Here is a 19,365-nt window from a genome sequence, read left to right as displayed (position 1 = left end):
ATCGCGTCTTCGTCTTAAGTCCGCCAAACTCCCCTTACCAAGCAATGAATAATTACCGAGGATGATGCGCGCCCTATCCGACAACATCCCTACCGTGTCTCTGCTAAAGAACGCGAGGCGATTCAGACGCAACTAAATGAGATGCGCGACTATGGAGTCATTTAACCATCCAGCAGCCCGTGGTCATCGCCAGTGGTTCTAGTGAAGAAGGATGGAACACTGCGTTTCTGCGTGGATTACAGGAAGCTAAACAGCATCACAAAAACGACGTTTACCCGCTCTCTCGGGTCGATGACTCTCTCGACAGGTTGCGGTACGCGAAGTACTTTTCATCCATTGATTTAAAAAGTGGCTATTGGCAGATTGAAGTTGATGAGCGAGACCGAGAAAAGACGGCGTTTGTAACCCCAGACAGCCTTTATGAATTCCGAGTTCTTCCTTTCAGCCTCTGCTCTGCTCCGGGTACTTTCCAGAGGATGATGGATACCGTTCTCGCGGGCTTGAAATGGCAAAGCTGTCTTGTTTACCTCGATGATGTCGTCATATTCGCTGATACCTTCGAAAAACACCTGAAGCGCCTAAGAATGGTAATGGAAGGAACTCGCTCAGCTGCACTCACTTTAAAACCTCAAAAATATCATTTCGGTTATGAAGATCTGAAATTCTTTGGACACGTCGTGAGTGCAGATGGAGTTCGCCCCGACCGGGACAAAACTGCAGCCGCCGCCGCTTTTCCTGTACCATCAGACAAAAGAGCAGTTCGACGTTTCCTTGGCTTGTGCGCTACTATCGTCGATTTATTGCCAACTTCGCCAAGATAGTCGAACCGCTCACGCGACTCACCCGAGACGATGTACCTTTTGCATGGACCACAGAGCAAGAGACAGCTTTCGCAGAGCTACGACAGCGCATGCAGACAGCACCTGTACTTGCCCATTTTGATGAGGATCGAGGCCGATACAGAGGTCGACACAGATGCTAGCAACGTCGGACTAGGGGCTGTCCTTGTACAAAAACATGGCCGTGTTGATCGCGTCATAGCTTACGCCAGTCGTACTCTCTCTCGAGCCGAGTCCAACTACTCTACTTCAGAGAAAGAATTCTTGGCAGTCGTGTGGGCAACGACAAAATTCCGGCCTTACCTTTACGGCCGTCGCTTCAAAGTGGTGACTGATCATCACTCGCTGTGCTGGCTGGCAAATCTCCGAGATCCGTCTGGCCTTCTTGCTCGGTGGAGTTTGCGCTTGCAGGAGTTTGACATCACTATTGTCTACAGGTCCGGGCAAAAACACGAAGACGCCGATGCGCTTTCCCGCGCACCTGTGGGAAACCCTGCTCTGAGCTCTGAGGATGACGATGGTTTCCTCGGGGCCATTTCTGATTCTGACTTCATGTCCAGGAAGCAAGCAGACGAAGAATTACAGCCTGTTATCGACTACCAGGAAGGCCGAGGGTCTCAACTTCCTCGGCATATTGCTCGCGAGTTATCCACCTTCTCTCTCAGAAGGGGCATCCAGCATAAGAAAAATGCCCGCTGCAGTGACAAAGCCTTTCTCCTTGTTGTGCCTACTGACATGCGTGACGACATCCTCTTTGCATGCCACGACGAACCCACGTCAGGACACTTGCGCTATTCGCGGACTCTCGCGCGGGTGCGCCAGCAGTACTACTGGCCACGACTTTCGTCTAGCGTACACCGCTATGTGAAAGGCTACCGCGAGTGTCAGCGCCGCAAGACACCACCTGTGAAGCCTGCGGGCCTACTCCAACCAATTTCACCACCTAGGACCCCGTTCGACCTCGTGGGAATCAACCTTCTAGGACCTTTCCCTTTTTCCTCTGCTGGAGACAAATGGATGGTCGTTGCAATGGATTACCTCACTCGTTACGCCGAGACAAAAGCACTGTCCCGCGGCACGGCTTCCGAAGTCGCAAAGTTTTTCGCACACCACATCGTCCAGCGGCATGGCGCCCCATCGTGTGTGATCACGGACAGGGGCATATCATTCACAGCAGGCATGATGGAGGACATTTTCAGACTGAGCTGCACGAGTCATCGGAAGACAACAGCCTGCCATCCACAAACGAATGGTCTGACGGAGTTGTTAAACAAATCATTAAACAAACAAACAATCACATGCACAATACTTCACACAATACTTCACACAGTAGCTCTTGTGCCGGTGTGGCATTGAGTCAATGCTTTCAGACGGGGGGGGGGGGGGGGCAAATTCCACCTAGTGTTTTGAGGAGAAAGCACACGGAGAAGACGAGAAAGTAGAGGATCCTACTGAACGGTTTTGAGCCAGGACTAAACCACCTTGTCACCTTGCTCGCATTGTCATCCAAGAGCGTGACAATTTGAATCCGGAACACAACACGGAAAGGCGACTATACCGGGGCGCTAGTCTTCTCCGCAAAATTCATAAAGAAAACAAGAGCGCTTGTTTTGTTGATGCAGCAAGACATACAGACAGAAAAGCTTTCACGGTAGCTCTCGTGGACAACACGGCCAAGACCATGAACTCATCCACGGTTATCACAAACAGCCCAGAGATTGCCGAGCACACAGCAATCGCCCTGGCGTTAACGGATACCCGGAGGCCATACATATACAGTGATTCTCGTAGTGCAGTCAGGGCCTTTCAGAAATGTGTAATCTCGCAGCAAGCCTTACATATCATACAAAAGAGCAAAATCCACTTCCATTCAATCTGCTGGTTCCTTGCACACCTGGGAGACATCGAGAAGGCCCCCCTGAATCTCAACGAAATGGCCCATAAGAGCGCGCGAGAACTAACCCTCCGCAGCGCCGCCCTCACGGGTCAGGACCATTTTCAAGAGAACAGGGACGCCCCACTCACATATAACGAGCTCACTAAACACTTCTACCTCAGCCGAAGGGAATTTGCCACACCACATCTCACACTCAAGAGACCACAAGCACTCACTTTGAGACTACTTCAAACCAATGCATACCCCACACCCAAACGCCTACACTACTACATGGTGGAACGATTCCCCTATACACAGTGCGCGAACTGTAATGAACCACTTGACCTCAAACATATGCTCTGGCCATGCGACCGAACTACCAACGCCGATTGCACTCAGGATCTGGCCAGGTTCGAGGCTGCCATTCGCAGTCCGGATCTGGTTGAACAACTTTGGGCCACGACGTGGCCGCGAAGCTCCGTCTTCCGGTCCCGACGTGTGATTAGCCCTTCTATGGGTCACCACATAGCTTTCCAGGACCAAATGAAGTTTTCCATCCATTCATCCATCCATCTCCGCCGTGCGTTCACTCCCTGTGAAAGCGCGCGTCCCTCGCCATCGCGCGCCTTAACTCACACATTCCTCGCCTGTGCTCTCCGCCGTACGTTCGTTGGCTGTAGTAATATTACTCAAAAGCGCTTGTTCTTTGTTTTTATTTTAAGGTTTTATATGCTGTATAAGCGTATGCGGTGTTTCTCCGTGCCGATGTATGTGGGTCAGATTTTCGTCTGTGTACTATCATAAAAACAAGAAACACAGTAATTTCTGCAGAAGCTTAACGATCGTGCAAGCGCTGTGGCAAATGTCAAAGTGCGCACACATATGTGCAAACAAGTTACAGCAGAATTGATTTAACGATGACTGCATTGCGATTAACATTCCAATAGTGTAGAGACACACCATATTTCTGCAGTCAAGTTTATTCGTAGCGGCAAGCTTATCTTCAGCTGTTATTCTGCGCCTTCTGTTGCTTTGATTACACGTGACATAATCCGTTATCCTCCCTTGTTACTATGTCGCTCGCTTGCCAAGGTAGCCCATAAGATTGGCGACATGGCTACGACTTTATGACGCCGACTCACTGATGACGATGAAATCACGAAGAAGGATTGAGGTCAATGGAACGACAAAGGCGGTACGACGACATCGGCACAAGGGCCATGAGAGGACACTTCCTAAAGGGTGACGATGGTACAGTGACGGCCGCGTGACGCGACGTGAGGACAATGGGATGATGACTAATCTATGACGACGACGGAATGACGACAAAATGGATGACTAGGCTGGAATGACGATGATGGTACAGCTACGACGGCATGATGACGATCACATGACAACGGGCGCATGATACCGACTGCATGACGACAGCGCAATGGCGACGATCGTATGCCAACGGCGGAATAATCCCGACTGAGTGACGGCAGCTTCGTTACGACAGACTTGTGAAGGATGGATATTCATTGAATGCACAATTCACTATCCAAAAACCAATATGAGCAGATCACTGGGAATGAATACAAACAGTTCACTCAAAACACCACTCACTCATCAAAACTTAGCCGATAAGGCTCCTTCACGACACGACTTGGCCTAGCCTGTTCGCAAATGTTTCTGTTCTGTCCTTCGCACCCACGTGGTGACTGGGTTTCCCCCTGCTGTAGCTGGATGAAGCTGGGGCTGTCTGTCCATGCCTCAGGTCATACGGATACCGGTGAGGGACAGGGTAAGGCAATAACTTGCCCTCTATTACGACGCATGGTGCCATTGCTTGCTTCTGGGTAGGATTTTGGTACCGGCATTTCGTGAAGTGCCACTCCCCTAGTGTGCTTAGCTGGTATGCTCACTTCCTGACCAGGCTGCAGTTTGCTCACTTGTCTATCTCGATGACGCTTGTCATAGTAGTACTTCTGCTTTGCTCTCTCCTCAGCATCCTTTTGATGCTGATGTCGTAAGTTTGAGGTTGGAGTCGGCTATGAGAAGAAGGCACTGGGTGTCGTCAACCTACGTTCCATTAGCAGCTGAGCGGGGCTAAGACCACTAGGCCCCGGAGTATTTATTTAATTTATTAAAGCTAGATAGGGGTCCTTCTGCTTTTTTAGCATTGATTTTACAGTTTTCACTGCCCTTTCCACTTCACCGTTTGATTGAGGGTACCTTGGGCTCGATGTGTGGTGGCTCCACTCATATGTCACTGAAACGCGCTTGAAGTATCAGCAATTTACCTTAGGGCCATTGTCACTGACAAAAGCGTGCACGGTACTCTCTGACTACCAAAGACACTCTTCAGGTGCTCAATGACTATAGTTGAAGTTGTGCCTCTGTTCAGTCGGTAGAGTTCTATGAACCTTGTAAAGTAGTCAATGATCAGAAGGTGAGTATGAGGATGCCACTCAATGAGGTCTACCTTGAATTTTTGGCATGGAAGCTGAGGTGTGGTAAACTGTGTCATGGACTGTGCATTTGCGTCTTGAACTTAGCAGATGGTGTGCATTTCTTGACAACATCCGCCAAAGCGCAGCTTATTCCAGGCCGCGAGATGGATTCTCTGGATTTTGCTCGGAATCCTGTTAGTCCTTCGTAACCTGCATAGGTGCAGTGAAGCATTTCCCGACGTCGGTTGTTTCGTATGATTATTCTGCTACCCATAAGGAGGAGACCATTTCATTCTGTTCACAGGTGTACCTCAGGGCACAGTTCTTGGGTCGCTCCTATTTTTAATCTACTGTAATGACTTGCCAATTACTGAAACTTCTGTAATACATCTTTTTGCTGATGATTGTGTCCTGTACCGCCCTATCAATAACCTCGTTGACGTAACTTCACTTCAAGAGGATCTCTTTCATATTAAAAACTGGTGTGCTACTTGGCTCATGTGCCTGAACACTAATAAGACTGTACATATTTCATTCCACCGCCGACCTAACTACATCCCCCCTGCCTACAAGATTAATAACAGTGCTATATCTACCACGACTCCTTCAAGTACTTGGGCATTCACCTCTCCAAAGATTTGTCTTGTACAAATCATGTAATCACATAATCAATTCAGCTAACAAAACTCTTGGTTATCTTCGCCGTAATTACGGCAGTGTGTCATACTTGGACCTCTTGACAGTGTGTCTGCTGTTGAAATATTCTTGCCTGGAACACGGGAGATGCTGTAGGAGTGTCGCATCAGACGAAGTTTGAACAGTTGGCTTGTGGTCCGACTCAAAAGGAAATGCCAGGCCACGCAGCTACTCGTCGAAATTCTTGGCTGCTCGAGCGAGTACTAGTGCTTCTTTTTTTAATTTCAGAGTAATTTTGTTCCACTTTAGTCAGGGACCACGATGCAAATACAACTGGCCGCGGGAGCCGTTGATGCAGATCTCGAAAAAATGCGCAGTCTCGGTACTTTTCAGCAATTGTTGTACCGCTCCCAGAAAAGCTTCATTTTCGCTTTGGGTCAACTGGTCAAGCATCGCTACATTCCGCTACTTCCCCCGGCAGGCGCTGTCGAAGTGTCCCTTGCGATGAAACCGCAAGTTGCATTTTTGGCGCCTTACTCAGAACAAACGTACAATTCTCGGCCACAGTACCCGCGTGACCTTTGTCTGGTGACCGGCTTTCGGCTGGGGATCGCCTCAACTTATTTTGGCTTTCTTCTCCTTTTGAGTGCGTCGACGGCTGTTGGCTGTACTTGCTCTTTCAGCTCGCTTTGTTTTTTTAAGTATCGCTACTCCTAGCCCTGGCAACTGCTGCTGCCAAAGTAGGCTTCGGGTCCGTTTCAAGAGCTTCTGTCAAAGGCTGATCCCGGAGACCAACTACAAACCTTTCACGAACCATACGCTCTTTGATGTCGTTGAATTCGCAACGGCTTGCAAGCTCGTGTGGAGTGATGACAAACTTGACTGTTTCGCCTGTCTCTTGTTTTCGTCAGTTGAAGCTTGCACTCGCATAACCCACGTTCTTTGTATGAACGAAATGCGCATGAAACTTCTATTTTACGGCATCAAAACGTTCAAGTCCTTGTTGCGTAACGTTTAGGAACCGTGGAGTTTCACGCTCCTTTCGACCCATGGTGCACAGCATCGTTCTTGCTTGTACTTCGGCATCGTTTTCCTGGAGGCCCGACGCGTAGATGTAGTCTTCCAACTCCTCTATCCTGGCGGGCCAGTCACTGGGGTTGGTGGAGCCGAAGAACGCCGGCGGCTTGAGTCTAGCCACTTTGGTGCGAAAAAGTGGCCACTTCTGACACGATGTCAGGTCCCGAGCCAAGTGGGAGAATGACTTTATTCCAAAATGACGTCCCTACATATACAGCGTCCGTTACTCCCTGAGGCGCCCTACCGGCGAACATGGTATTACAATAACTGACCATAGATCGACGGCGACGGCATCACAACAAGGGCAGGACAATGAATACATGACGACGACTGTACGACGACGGCATAATGACGACGATGACATGACAATAGTATGAGGACAATTGGATGACGACGAGTGTATGAGGACAATACCGCGACGAAGACTGCCTCACGAACCATGTATGGCTATGATTGCATGACGACTACATGACGACAGTCTGATGACGAAGCTGGAGTGATAACAATGGAACGACCATGACTACATCCCGACGCTGGGGTTACAATAAATTCATTACGACTATATTACGACTGTAGCGTGAAGACAAACAGGGAAGTCGACGATCCAACGAGCATGATGGCATCACGATCAGGAGTACATGCCTAGTGGCCCAAGCTATAAGACAACTTGGACCACTTGGTCGGTGTACAAGGCGCGACGACGACAGCATGACGACAGTAAGGTTCTGAAGGTGGAATGACGGCGACTAATTATAATGACGGCATCATGACCAGAAACGCCAACCTAGAGACCCAAGCTGGTAGATAACTTGGGCCGATGTGCCGTCGTAGAGGCCGATATATAGGGATATATATAAGTAGATAAGCTCAAAACTACTGAAGTAGGCAAAGAATTGTAATCACATTAAAAACAATAACGACAGACCTCGTCTCAGGATGACTGTCAACGGTAATGCGAATTGCACTCGAGCAATGTACCGAAAGACCATATTCCTGATGTTCCGTTTGTTCAACACGTGTAGTGGTGATTCGGAGAGTTTCGTCGATTTGGCTACATACCACACTTCTCCATGACGCTGACGCACTGCCGATGGAATGAGGAAAGATTGATATCGATGGAACGACAAAGCCGTATATAGAAAGACGACGGCATGACGACAATGAGACGCCGATTCTGAAATGACGACCATGGTTTAACGACGACAAGGTAACGACGACGACATGATGACAATGAGATGGCGACGATGGTGTGACGACGACGGAATGACAACCGGATAAAGAAGCGAAAATGACGATTTCATGAAAAAGTTGTCGCAGTTTCACCTGAAAGGCGAAGCATCAGTTGCGATAGCAAATTTGTAGAGAGCTATACGGAGTAATCATATTAGCTTTATCAGCTGTATAAACTTGGACATGCAGCAGCACCGGCAACACGCAGAACTGTTGTCGACGCCGTCGGCGTTTTGCCCGCGTTCGCTCAAAATGCGTGCGGCGTTGGTGACTGTTGCCGGAGCCTCTGATATAAATAGGCACTTGGTGCCGCAGCTAAACGTCACCTCCCTTCCCTCCCCCTCCCCCCCCCTCCCCCACGTCTCTCGCGCGTCGGAGGAAGGCGCGTTTGCTCTACATATATGGTGATTGTAAAGGAGGAAAGAGACGCCTACTTCTGCAGCCCTTAAGCGAGCACGGCGCAGAACGCGCGTTCGTTCTCCGCCGTGCGTTCACTCCCCGTGAAAGCGCGCGCCCCTCGCGCCCTTTCACTCGCACATACAGCGTTCGGCGCGCGGCGACGATTTCATCTCCATTGACGTCATACGGAACCTCACGGCGACGCCGACGGCAGAAATCTGCTTTTGACTGTCCATATAATTGATATCGCCATAAAAGAGGACATGGCGAGCACGGTATGACAAAGAGTGCCTTATAGCACACGTGTGAAAGCGATGGAAGAACAACGACGACATAATCATTACTGAATGACATCATGATTAAGGTGGAAGATGAACAAGGAATGACGTCAATGGATCAATGAAGGTGGTATTACGACAACGGCATCACGACATTGAGATGACTATACCGCAGTGATGACCATGGTGAAACGACAGCGTTACGACAATAGAATGACGAGAAGGATCGGCGACGAATGCATGGCGACGACTGTATGACGAAGTTGCAGTGACGACGATGACAAAACAACGACGTGAAGACAATAGGATAACTACGAGTGTATGATCACAATGGCGTGGCGACGACTGAATCATGAAAGCGGTATGATAAGGATGGCTTGACGAGAGTCAGATACGTAGCTGGAGTAACGATGATGACACGACCATGACAACGGTCTAACAATCGAGGCATAATCGCGACAGACGATGACGGCATGACAACGGGCGCCGTGCTACTGCAAGGTTACCATGACGAAGGTGTGGTACTACTATGCCTATAGTTAATATAACCAACTCTAGAGAAAAAGCTCCCCCTAGCGCTCATGCATTGAAATCGGGAACCGAAAGGGCGCCGCTATGTTGCTACCCTATGCAGGCGCGCAGGCACAGACGACGAGATGCGATTCAGACGAGGAGCGCAATCAACGCGATCCAGAACCTCCGTCATTGTGGTAGCGCCATCTAGTTAAAACGCCTGCAAACGCAGCCTTTCAGAAACCGTTAATTTTACATCAACTTTTTCTAAATAACCACCCGATCTTTCTAAAAAATATACGGAATGAAGTTCAAACGTCCGTGCCTAGGTGCTACGTGTAAGTGCTTGCTTTTTATTTTAGTGCTAAAATAATGAGTCGTGGCAACATGCTGGCACCTTTGCGGTTCCCGCTGTTTTCACACAGATTTTTCTCTAGAGTCACTATACTAACTCTATGCTATTATGAATCCGTGCCTACTGGTCTTACCTATTAGAGAGCTTGGTCGAATGAGTCGGCATAAAAAGGCGTAACGACGACGGCATGAGATCATTAAGATCACGAGGCCGGAATGACGACAATGGAACGACCACTATGGCATCAGGACCAGGAGTGTATACTGTCACGTAGTAGTGACGTTGAAGAAAACAGTCGCAAAACTGTGAATGACGAAATTGACCTTTTATTGGGCGAATCTGTGCTCATAAAAGCAAGTTGCACTCGAAGCACAACGACAGCGGCGAACGCAGTTGGCGATAGTCGAAATCTCATCACCCGCGAAACACGTCGGTTTTTATACATGAGTCATCGAAGGTTCCAGATTATTCCCTGGAGCCCGCGTGTATTCTAGAATGTACTAGACAATTCGCGTCGCTCATACAATCAGATTACATAAGCGTCGGTTACAACAGACAACGAATAGAAGCATCGATAACGTTCGAGAAACTTGTAATACATGCAGGCGTGTCCTGCGTCTAGCGATAACGTTCAACGTTTATCAGCCGGTGAAAAGCGGTCAGCGGTGAAAGATAAACATGTACACGTGTCAATACCCTCCCCTTAAAAAGCATCGTCCCGATGCTACAAACAAAACCCGAAAGCGGAAACCTAACCACGCGTAATAAAGAAAGAAAACAACAACAACAACAAGAAAACAACTAAGTTCCTAAGTTCGTCAACGGGAGTAGAAAGGCTTAAGACGCACCACGTGGATGACTTCAGGTCGTGCCCGGCGCCGCTGTGATTGCGAAATACCGTCTGGCACGACCTCATAGTCCAGTGCGCCAATACGTCGGATGATCTCATATGGTCCAAAATAGCGACGTAAGAGTTTCTCGCTAAGTCCTCGTCGGCGTATCGGACTCCAGACCCAAACGTGGTCGCCCGGGCTGGTACATGACGTAGCGTCGCCGAAAATTGTAGTGTTGGCTATCGGTCCTCAGCTGGTTCTTGCTCCGCAGGCAGGCGAGCTGTCAGCCTTCTTCGGCACGCTGCAAGTAGGCGGCAATGTCGAGATTGTCTTCGTCGGTGACGTAGCATGGCATCACACGTCGTCGCTGGGTTACTTCCGTAGACCAGGTTGAACGGCACTATGTGCGTTGTTTCTTACACGGCCGTGTTGTATGCGAAGGTCAGGTAAGGAAGGGTGGCACCCCACGTCTTGTGTTCGACGTCGACGTACATTGCCAGCATGTCGGCGATGGTGTTATTTAGGCGCTCGGTGAGCCCATTCGTCTGCGGGTGGTGGGCGGTGGTCCAGCGATGGCTTGTCTGGCTGTATCGCAGGATGGCTTCAGTTAATTCTGCCGTAAAGGCCGTACCTCTGTCGGTGATGAGGGCTTCGGGTGCACCGTGGCGCAGGAGGTTGTTCTCAACGAAGAATCTGGCTACCTCGGCTGCACTACCTTTGGGCAAGGCTTTTGTTTCGGCGTATCAGGTGAGGTAGTCCGTAGCTACAACGATCGATTTATTCCGCACGTCGACGTCGGGAAAGGCCCCAGTAAGTCCACCCCGATCTGATGGAACGTTCGGCGAGGTGGTTTGATCCGCTGTAGAAATCCGGCTCGCTTTGTCTGAAGTGTTTTGCGTCGCTGACAGTCTCGGCATGTCTTTACGCAATGGGCGACGTCGGCAGTGAGGCGAGGCCAGCGGCATTTTTCTTGTATCCTCGCGAGCCTGCGGGAAAAACGGAGGTGTCCAGCAGTTGGGTCGTCATAGAGAGCTTGAAGAACCTCTGGGCGCAGTGCTGAAGGTACCACGAAGAGGTAGTTGGCTCGGAGTGGCGAGTTCTTCTTTAGGAGGACGTCGTTGTGCAAGAAAGAGGACGCCAATCCTCGCCTGAACTCCTTCGCCACAACGACTGTCTTGCCTTTCAGGTAGTCTACAAGGCTCCCTTGCTCCGGTTCGACTCGTTGTTGTTCTGTGAATTCGTCGGCACTGATGGGTCCCAAGAAAGTGTCATCATCCTGGTCGTCCTGTGGTGGCGGTTCAACGAGGGCGCGAGATACGCAGTCGGCGTAAGAGTGCTTTTGCCCGGACTTGTAAACGACGGTGATATCGAATGCCTGAAGTCTCAGACTCGATCGTGTGAGGATCATTCAAGTTAGGTAGCCAACACAAGGCATGATGGTCGCTCACAACTTTGAAGGGCTTGCCATGTAGGTAGGGGCGAAACTTTGATGTAGCCCAGATGATGGCGAGGCACTCCTTTTCGGTTGTGGAATAATTTGCTTCTGCCTTCGCCTGCGACCGGCTAGCTGTAACTTACAACGCTTTCTAGTCCGTCAGTCCTCTGCACAAGCACGGCGCCGGGTCCTACGCTGCTTGCGTCGGTGTGAAGTTTGGTATCGGCGCTTTCGTCCAAATGTACAAGTATTGACGGCGATTGCAGGCGTCTCTTCAGTTCTTCAGACGCTTTGACTTGCGGCGTTTCCCACATGATATCGACGTCGTCCTTCGTGAGGTACGTCAATGGCTCTGTGATCCGTGAAAAGTCTATGACGATGCGCCTGTAATAGGCGCGCAGTCGAAGAAACCTACGCACTGCCTTCTTGTCGGCAGTTGGAGGAAAGTCAGTGATGGCGGCAGTTTTCTGTGGGTCAGGGTGCACTCCAGACTTGTTGATGACGTGGCCCAAAAACTACTATACCTCAAACTCCAGCGCAAGGCGCCCATACCACATGGACTGGATGACTGCTCCCCGCCGCTGCACCATTTTATACCCTCATGGTCGGCCTCCAGAAGGTTCTTTTGTCTTTTTTAGCGTGCATCACAGTGGAAGCTAGTGAACGTTCTAGACTTCACTGGCACCTTCCATCCGTGGCGGCGTCACTCGGCGTCACGTGACGATTTTCTTTCGCGTTCATTCGATAGTTCTCTAGAAGCCCGACGCGGCGGCCGTTTCCAGGGGCGAGGAGGGTTTTTCGCCGACGGCTTGCCACCCTCTTAATGTGGATCCACATAAGATCCACTTAGTAGCTGGAACTTTTTCGCAAAAAAGTTCCAGTTATATATTTGGAACCACGTTCGACATACTTCAAAAAGTAGATGGAACAGTGCACCACTTATTTTTACTAATTGATTATGTGGATGGACGTTCCACATAAGATAATATGGAACCCTGTTCCGAATAAAAGGGTTGTTTCAGTTACTGGAACGTTGATCCATATAAAATAGCCATGGCTATATCCGGTGCGCCGTTCCAGGTACTTTCAGACCTGCTTTTTATATAAAACAATGTTCTAATAAACAGTTAGGAAGCTGTCTATGGGTTCCCACTTCTGCAGTATTTTTGCTTTCCCCTGTCAGTAAAAACTGAGCTCATATGTCAAGCTGGCTTGGCATGTGGCCTGCGGTGATACCAACAATTGGAAAGTCGAAATTTTGCAGCAGTGTGGTCCCCAACAGTTCCCAACAGTTGCCTATTAGAGCACAGTTCTATATAAAAGTAGGTTTGAAGTACCTGGAATGGCACAATGGAAATCTTGATTTCGCCCGCCGAATCCTGTTCTGGCCTTTAGCTGCATGTAAAAGAAACAGGGTACCTAAATTAAAACACCATGAAACAAATTCTTACAATGCTTTTCAACATGAGCAAACTTTATTGAGTGGCAGTATTGCATACACTGAAGACGTGTTGGTCTCAAATTTCATAGAAAATGACTAGTCAACAAGGAACAAATACCAAAAAGAAAAGAGACTAGGCATTAAGTGGCATTCAAGTGTATGCCCCTATATTAAAAAAGTGGGTAATAAAAATGGCCCGAGACATAAGTACACCACATTCAAATAAACTTGCACATCGGCTATGGAAAAAAGAAACATCAAACAAGGCTATGAAATATGCTGGCTTATCACAGGAAACAAGGTAACTCAAATTCGCAAGTACCCATATGCCATTTACCGAGTTTACGCATCCCCGTTCCAAAAGAATTCAGTACTCTAAGTATTATACGAAAAAGGCATAAAACAATGGGCTTACAGAGTTGAATTAGAACAAGGCCAATGAAAAATGTAGTGGATAAGTTATTAGTAGTTCCCCAAGATATCACACTTTGCCTGCTGAAAAATGGTTTACCAATGCAAGAAGTAGCAGGTGGTTGCTTATAAGCGTAATATCGCCAGCTGGCACTTTCACCATAGAGGTAACTAACATGTTGTCAGGCAATGTTTGAACAAGGCCTTTGAAAAATGAGTCTCACCTTGAGTTTAAGTAGTGCGTCAGGACAAGGGATTGGGTTGGTGGAATCGTGGTCACTTTCTGCAGGCTTCTCAGATACATTTTCATCCAAAGCAGCCGCGTTTTCCTCATTGCACTCACAGATCGCATGAATGCTTTCTGAAATAGCATGAGTCAACGTTGAAATAAATGGCGGTATATACCTGACATGCTAGTGGCCTCTCCAGATTATGCGGGAATCGAGTGCTCAATGTGGAATGGTTATAAATATGCTATTATACATCTAACATAACAAAATCCATAACGAATGTATTCACAATGTGTTTTTGTAATGCTGGTACCACATATAAACATTACTGTTCAAGTCACAGGATGTGATAAATTTTGTGTTGTGGAGCAAAATTTACGTTACAAAGGTGTGTCCAAATCTTATCCTCTAGGTATATATACCCTACGTGGTGGCATCAACCAAACTAGAACTGCTGGTGGATTAGGCTGCTGCATAAGATTCTCACAAATCATAACTACATACCCATTACATGCATCCACAGTGCATACCACAGCCATGACGCGAAGGGTTCGCGTAGAGACTGGAAATAATGCTTTCATTTTTATTTTTCATACAAAAGCAGGAATAGTTGTCACAAACTATCCAAGTGGACACAGCGATATTCGGTTTCTGCACAGGTTATTGTCGAACAGAGAACGTAGCTATGTTTGCAGATTATTAAGTTTGAGGACGCGCAGAAATGGCATAATTTTTGTGGGCACGTCATGATGTAAGAACTTATTGAGCACGTACGCGTTATAGGCAATTGTTCTGTCGTGCTACCAGAACTGACGTCCACGGCATAGAAAGGGCAGCACAATTTCTGAATACCAGGCCAGGCATGTGTTCCTCACTTCCTTCCCTCCACCAGTGAAATGTTTGTCTGAACTAATAAAAGGTGCACCAAAACAGTTACGAAGCGACAGCAGCGTGAACTCACGCTACTGCTAAGACAACCACTGTCCCTTCCATTTCTCTACGTCAGAGAGCAAGCTAAGGGTGGCGTGTACATAAGATCTGAAAAGGCCGATGGCATTGGAAGAAACAAGAAACTACCTAACGTACCCAGCCAAACCTAGTCAGTGCGGCCGCCAACGCCTTGAACTATCATTAACAGTTATGCGGAATGGAATCTTACTCCTTGGTGCATCCTTGGTGCATTACACGCGCGCAAGTGGCAAGGACAAAGATTCCCGGGACAAAGATCCCGGTTTTGCAAGCACTGTAGATCGATGCTACCTAGCAGAATAAAACAACAGCGGGAATAACCCACAAGTTTTAAAAATACCGATACCTCCAAGGACGCAAGCTCTGACAAATTTGCTTGGAAGTTGCTAAGCGTGTGAGTGCGCGGTGATCGCGAGCGGCAAACACGCGGTCGCACAGTGCGAAGATCCACACCCGCTGTCAGCTAAAGCGACCGTCAATATCTTACTAAGCAACATACTGTAAAGCTGTAAGGGGGCTTACAGATTACTGGGAAACACGCGAACCAGCAGCGTGGTCGGAGTAATAAATGTCGAGCGGATTCCGGCCTACGAGCACGCAAATTGACGCGAATTACCGTTAACCGATTACGTTTCGCCAAAACAAAGTGAAGTTTCACGCGCCAAGACAAAGTGAAGTTGCACGCTACGAAAGAAATTTCCGAGCAGAATTTAAGACAGCGTAAATGACGAATTAAGCATATTATTCGATTTGTCTTTTCGCCCTTGGTGTCGTGATCCACAATTTGGCGGAAAAACTGCCATCATTCTGTCATTTAGATTGCTCTATTACGTGCTGGAAACAAATCCGCCGGGATGGTACTCAAATTAGCTATGGGACTATATAAGCAGTAATTGTCTTCGTGGAGCGAGTTTGGCAGGCGCGCCAGAATTGAACTGAATACAGAGAGCAGCGTAGCGGTATCCTACCCGACACTATGATATTTTTGGTTTCACTGAACAACAACCGTAACGAGCACATAAATATGCATCACTGACCTTTGTTTGCGCCTCCTGGCAACTCCACCACTCCGCTTCGTCGTAACGGTTCCCGCCAAACTGGCAGACAGAACACCACCGTAATTTCTCATCAGGCGTGGCAAGGTAAGTTCGCATCAGGCGCGGCAAGCGCCACTACACTTTGTCTGCCACTGCGTTTCAGTGTGTCACAACGCAAACCGCGCCGGCGATAAGGTGGCGCCGGCGAGCCGGCGAGGAGAGCTCGTCAGACGTCGCGAATGCGCATCTGGAGGTAGCGATTGGATGGACGATGTGCACCGGGGCCAGCCCGCGGAAGAGCGCGTGAAAACTTCGCGGCCGTCGCTGGTTTTTTTTGTCCGGAAATGACAACGCGCCGCGCGCCCTCAGGGCACAGTGTTTAGATATTGACGCGAAGTAAGCTGCCCACTACAGGCACAAGATCGCCAGAGAGAAGATGACCAAGGGCGCAGGTGTGCGCGCGTTCTCTTGAGTGTCGAAGAAGGCTGTTCTCTTTCGGCAAGTTCGTATTAATCATCTTCGTGACATTTTACTGGTGGAGGTGCTGGGTATGTGATACCATTGCCGGAGACGCAGCGTACCCCTGACTTATACCCAGTAAGTAGTCCGGGAGAGATTACTCCTGTGCACGTACGCACCAGCCGCCGTCTTCAAGGGCTCCAACCACAGCACGGTCTGTTGCCCGATCGTATTCGGACGATGAACCTGAGCCCACAGCCTCCTGCTGCTGCGGCTGTTTTGCCGGCGCAGATCATCTTCAACCAGCCACAGACGCCGATTGCGTTTCACGGAGATGCTACTGAAGACGTGGAAGATTGGCAAGACCATTTCGAGCGGGTCGCCGAATGCAAAGGATGGAACGAAGACCGCAAGTTGCGCAACGTGTACTTCGCGCTCCAAGACTCCGCGAGGACGTGGTTCCATAATCATGAAACGACATTGACTTCGTGGCACGAATTTCGACAGCAGCTGGTCGCCACATACTCCAACATGGACAGGAAGGAGTGAGCGGAGCTGGCAATACAGGCAAGATTCCAAGCCCCGAACGAGAGCGTCACCACGTATACTGAAGACATGGCTCGGCTGTTCAGACGTGCGGATGCCTCAATGGCCGAAGACAAGAAGGTGCGACATTTGATGCGAGGTATGAAGCAAGAGACCTTTGCTGGACTTATTCGGAATCCGCCCACAACACTTGCAGACTTCCTTGCTGAAGCGACAGCAATAGAAAGGGCCCTTCGACAGCGTGCCAGACAATACAACCGCAACGTGATGGAACTTTCACACAGCCCCTCTAGCATGACCTCGGAAAACCACCTCGAGGACTTACGCGAATTGATCAGGGCTGTGGTAAGAGAAGAGCTCCACAAAATGCAGGTAACCGACGCGCCGACAGCCCGAATTTCTGTGGCGGAGATAGTGCGCGACGAGATTAGGCAAGCCGTCCAAGCTCCTGAACGCTACGAGGTACCACAACAGCGGGAGCCAGTCCGAATGACTTATGCGGACGCCGTACGACGACCGTCGCTGTACGGCCCCTCAAACGTCATGCGCCCCTCCGAACAGACTGAAGTAGTGTTCAGGCGTCGCAGTCCATCGTCCATCGAGGAGTCGAGGCCCAGAAAAAGCGACGTTTGGCGGGCTCCTGACCACAGGCCCCTATGTTTTCATTGCGGAGAGGCGGGCCACGTCTACAGGATGTGCCCCTATCGACGAGTGGGCGTCCGCGGGTTCCCTCCAGGTGCACCTCGTCCACGACCTGGTCAGCGTCCGATGGAGATAGAGAACTTCATCGCGAGTCGCGACAGTTCATTCGAGCAGCAAAGGCACGAACCCCGTTCTGCATTGCCTGCTCGATACCGATCGCCAAGTCCCTCATTTCATCGAGACGCTCGTAGGCGTCATTCACCCAGCCCTGCAAACCCGGAAAACGGAGTCCAGCGACCTCCGGAGGTGAGGCCGCTGACGCCGAGCGCTTCGAATATCCTCCATCACGACGACAACGACGACAAAGCACCGACGTTCAGTCACACTCCAGTGCCCAAAGGCAAGTGGTAACGTCAGACATACTGTTTACCATAGACGACGAAGAAGTTACTGCTTTCATTGACACTGGTGCGGACAGCTCGATTATGAGCAGAGAGCTTGCGTCAAAGTTAAAGAAAGTTTTTACGCAGTGGACTGGGTCGCATGTCCGTACTGCTGGAGGGCATCTATTAATTCCCGTGGGCAGATGCACCGCTCGGGTAAATATTCGTGGATTTACGTACGTCGGGGTCTTCATTATTCTGCCCAGCTGCTCGAGGGACGTGATACTCGGCATGGACTTTCTACAGGCGAATGGAGCCATAATTAACCTGAAAAAATCGAGCGTGACGTTCTCTATGGCAAAAGCCATAGCAAGCGACGCTGGCGACGAGAATCCCACCGAAAACGCCTTGCGCATCGTCGAAGACAGCATAACGGTACCGCCAAGAAGCAGCCTACTGACCCTGGTAACGTGCGACGCATTCGACGGCTATGAGGGCATCGCCGAGGCGAACATTCCGTTAATGCTTGAGCGGAACATCTGCATTGCACGGGGCCTCGTTCAGCTTCAGCATAGACGCTCATTAGTCCTGCTGACAAACTTCAGCAACGAATACCAGCAGTTACCGCAAGGCACAGCTGTCGCCTTCCTCCATGAAATTGCTGCCTTCACTGATTTCGCCTCGCTAGAAACTGCTTCCCCTAATTCATCGATAGAGGCCAACCTCAGCGATCGCATTCAGATTAACCCGGGCTTATCGGAACGACAGAAACAGCAGCTACTGGACCTTATCAACGACTTCTCTGGCTGTTTCTCTACCGAGTCTAAAGTACGGCGCACCTCCGTTACGAAGCATCGCATTCCTACGGACGAGTCAGCACGCCCTGTTCGTCAGCATCCTTACCGCGTTGCGCCTACGGAAAGGGAGGTGATAAAGCGCCAGGTTCAAGAAATGTTAGATGATGACGTGATTCAGCCGTCCATAAGTCCATGGGCGTCACCCGTAGTTTTAGTTAAAAAGAAGGACAACACACTACGCTTCTGCATAGACTACAGACGTCTTAATAGTGTCACCAAACGAGACGTTTATCCTCTGCCACGGATCGATGACGCTCTGGACCGTCTACGCCACGCCCAATTTTTCACCTCGTTGGATCTTAATTCTGGGTACTGGCAGATCGAAGTAGATGAGCGTGACCCCGAAAAAACGGCATTTGTGACTCCTGATGGATTATATGAATTTAAAGTCCTCCCATTCGGCCTGTGTTCCGCACCTGCCACATTTCAGCGGATGATGGACACTGTTCTCTCTGGACTGAAATGGCAGACGTGCTAGTCTACTTAG

This window comes from Dermacentor silvarum, chromosome 2, assembly GCF_013339745.2.
Source record: "Dermacentor silvarum isolate Dsil-2018 chromosome 2, BIME_Dsil_1.4, whole genome shotgun sequence".
NCBI classification, from domain to species: domain Eukaryota; kingdom Metazoa; phylum Arthropoda; class Arachnida; order Ixodida; family Ixodidae; genus Dermacentor; species Dermacentor silvarum.
Note: the sequence above shows the minus strand (reverse complement) of the source record.